The sequence below is a fragment of the Plectropomus leopardus genome, chromosome 14 (assembly GCF_026936395.1).
Source record: "Plectropomus leopardus strain MGB_pleo_1.0 chromosome 14, ASM2693639v1, whole genome shotgun sequence".
In the NCBI taxonomy this organism is placed as follows: domain Eukaryota; kingdom Metazoa; phylum Chordata; class Actinopteri; order Perciformes; family Serranidae; genus Plectropomus; species Plectropomus leopardus.
In genome coordinates, this window is record NC_142189.1 from 34001893 (window position 1) to 34005545 (window position 3653).

Sequence of the window (3653 nt, forward strand, 5' to 3'; positions counted from 1 at the left end):
AGCTTTTTGAGCTGATTTCAATGGTAGCAGCACTTGATACCGTGGCCTGCCTAAACTAAGCTATGATCAACTTCACACAGGACCACTTAGTTGCAGTTATTGGTAATAGCAGTATGGACCTGTTCTGGGGTCCCCCTGCCCTTCCATATGCTTACGTGGAATGCGGTAAACAGGAACAGCACATGTTCCTGCCCTTCCTGTGCATAAAGGAAGGCTTGAGGCAGGGAGAGCAGCAGCAAAAGAAAACAACCCCCCAAAACGACCATGCCAGGCAGACCGCCCCGGTCTTCCAGGGCTACTTGGAAGAGCCGAAGGAGGAGCCAAGATGCAAATCGGGTGGAGAGGAACTAAGATGAAGAATTTTAAGCTCATCACCATCAACATATCAGGAATCAAGGCTACAAATAATCAAGTACACGCTTAACAGTTTCATTGAAGCCAGCAGATCAGACAGCACTCATAGCCTTTTGAGCATCTAGAATAGCTTGTACCCCGGGTCTGAGGTAGCGTTCATAGGCCAAAGATGACCATTGACCCAGAGCCTTTAGTGATGAAATAGGGGCAATGGATGAAACGGCCGTCGCTGCTCCTATGCAAAGGCAATGGGCTGTAAAATGACCTGGAGGAAGCTTGCAGTATTGGCAGAGGAGGCAAAGTCGTGAAGCAAACCAAGCTCAGGACATTAGTTTCCCCTCCTCCGTGACAAAAATCAGTATTACTTTCAGATATCAGAATTGCTGTTCCGTCCCTGGCTCTATCAGTCTTTGAATGCTTATGAAAAACAGAAAAGTGGTGCGTATAAGTCTTATCATCAGATATGGTGAGGTCTTGTGAGAGATCGAAAGCTGTGAATTCACCACCTCTGAGAAACCCGTAAAAGGCTGTGAGAAACACAGTTTCTAATAACAGATCACAATAAGGACCAAAGCACCCAGCCCTTAAGTTCGAGATCAGTTTGTGCAGAAGTGGGAGAGTGAGAGGAAGACGAATATCATTGCCTTGAGGTTTCTCTCTCTTAAGGCCATTCAGCAGGAGACGGATCGATGGATGTCCGAGCAGGCTGCTTGTGGATGGGTTCAAACAGCGCAAGTGAAATTGAATGCCTACAATAATTCCTTTGATTGAGGAGGGCTGAAGTTTTGCACTTTAAAGCAGTGGACTATGAAGGTGCAAACAATGAATATGTTAACTGGCAAAACTGTTACAGAAAAGGTTGCACAAAAAGAGGTGAAGTGAGACCATGCAGAATAGTATGTTTTAAATGTGGATTTGGCTAAGCTGGAGCACATATATCGAGATGCGGACAGCATGTACGATTGCAGTGGTGAACTTAATCTAGCACTGTTTGATTGACCAGAGGACAGGTCCGGCTGGATGGTGCCACCTCTGGGCACAGATAGTGAAATGTCTGAAAGTCAAATCGAGACAGGGAATCAGCAATGTTGTTATCTAAGCCAGGAATGTGAACCGCTCGAACCATGTGAGGTGCCTCATGAATCTATTGATAAATGGGATTGAAGAATGTCCTTTGTTAATGATAAATATAGTTACTTCATTGTCACAATAAAACAGAATTCATTTCCTAGACCAGTGCTTTCCCCACAAAAGACAAGCAATGACTATTGGGTATAACTCCATGAGTGCAACAGAAGACACGTTGGGTTGCAGTGATAATAGTTCTTTTGGCCATACATCAGCAAACCACTGATCCTTGAAAAAAAAACCCAAACCAACGGAGGGGGCTGTGTCTGAACAGAGCCGAAGAGCAGGAGAGGATTCGAGAGCGTCATTGTAAAAGAAAGAAATGGCGTTCTAAGCATCGCACATCGACCCAACGAGAGAGAGAGAGGCTTGCATCAAGTGGCTGTCCAAAACAATGCCCAAAAACTTAAGACGATGAGAGGACCCACAGTCTTTTCCACAGATAGATGAACACCCAGTCTCCCAAAAGTTTGCGTGAGAGCAGAAATACACCTATCCGGCCTTGAAGCAGGATAATCCACCAACAGGAAATCATCCAAAAGGTGAAGCACAAAAGGAAGCTTACAGTTGTTTAAGAGGACCCAAGAAAGCGGCTCCAACAAGGTATAAAAAATTTTGGGACTGACTGCCGACTTCGGATGCCTGTCCCCACAGTAGCTGCAAGCATGAATATATTTACAATTATAGAATTTACACACATTTTAATTTGAATTGTAACACAATGGAGTAGACAGAGGAGTCACCTTGGTCTCCCCGTGTTGGGGACAAAGCCCAGGTAGAGGGCCAGACACCACAGTTTTGGGGCTCAGAGTAGAGGAATGAGAGAAAGAGCCACAGACAGAGCAGGACAGAGTCCAATGACCAGTGAAATGCCTACTTATGAGGGCCAAATCAACAACGGACCAGTCCAGTCTCGAACCTCTGAATGTACATGGCAGCCTTTGCAGAGAAGGACCTGTGATAGTCGGTGAAAAAGCATCCCCCCATAAGTCATTGCCAGATCAAAAATGATTGCCAGATAAGTGTCCAGTTCAGCCCGGCGGGAAGGGAGCGGCCGTGGCAGCAGAGGCGCGGATGCCGTGCTTCCTATTCTCGGTGGCTTTCCCAGCAACAGAGACAGCACAATCGGCAACAGGCAGCTCAACAGGGACAAGGGGCATGAGCAATTCACAGAGATCATCAGAGGCACCACAAGGAACCGGAACATCATGGGCGAACAAGGTCTCTAGCAGCTGGGGCACCAGCCAATCAACAACACAGGGAGGCAAACGAGAGCTCCAGCAAACAAGAGCTCCGGCAAATGGACGCGGCACCCCCATCTGCAACAGCCCCCACAGCATTGGAGCAATGAAGCTGATTGTCCAGGACACAATCAACCTCTGTGGATCTTTACTCAAGATCCACTTCAGCAGAGGAGGTTTGTACTGTTCATTGTTTGAAACATGTAACAGACTCTCACAAATGGCTTTACAGACCAACAACTACAGCTGCTCCTCACCCAGCCTGAGTTCTCAGTGGAGAAATGCACATAAAAATATGATGTCAGGGCCTGATTTTGACCTTTTAGGCACATTGAAACTGTCTACTGAAAGGTCACGGTCACTGCATGCCTGATACTCAAGAAACCATTTGACAGCATCATCAGATCTTCATTTATTAGTGGGCTATGTTTTCTTGAAATTGGTACAATCCAGGACAAACCTGCACAATGCTGCATTAATCAATGTTTTATATGAACAATGGGTCAAATGACTCAACAGCTCTTTCGGCTCTGTGGAGATAAAACTCACAGAGCCGAAAGAGCTCATTAAAACATGTTTTTTAGCTTACTGTTTTGACATCTTTTGACGTCTTTACCAGGGGGCAAAGATATTACTGCTATGGGCAATACGTTGCTAGCATGTTATCCATATCAAATTAAATTAAGAAGACCACAGTGTCATATTTATGATTTTTTGCTCATTGTTGAGCTTTGCTCCCAGGTAGAAAAAAAAAAAAAAAAAAAAAAACTAGGCCAGCAGCATTGATAAGTATGTGCATTTTTCATTTTCACATAAACATAATAGTCTAGACTGCTACAGCGTTAATATGATACTATCACCTGCTGCATACCTGCATGTTTTGCTCATTCTTTGACCGAAATTACAGTTGGGATTTAAATTCAGCTCTTA

General features: G+C 45.0%; 1 pseudogene; it reads right to left on the minus strand.

Moving 5' to 3' along the window:
• Positions 1–446: 446 nt before the first annotated feature.
• LOC148187570 (uncharacterized) lies at positions 447–2469 on the minus strand (annotated as a pseudogene).
• Between the last annotated feature and the right edge of the window lie 1184 nt (positions 2470–3653).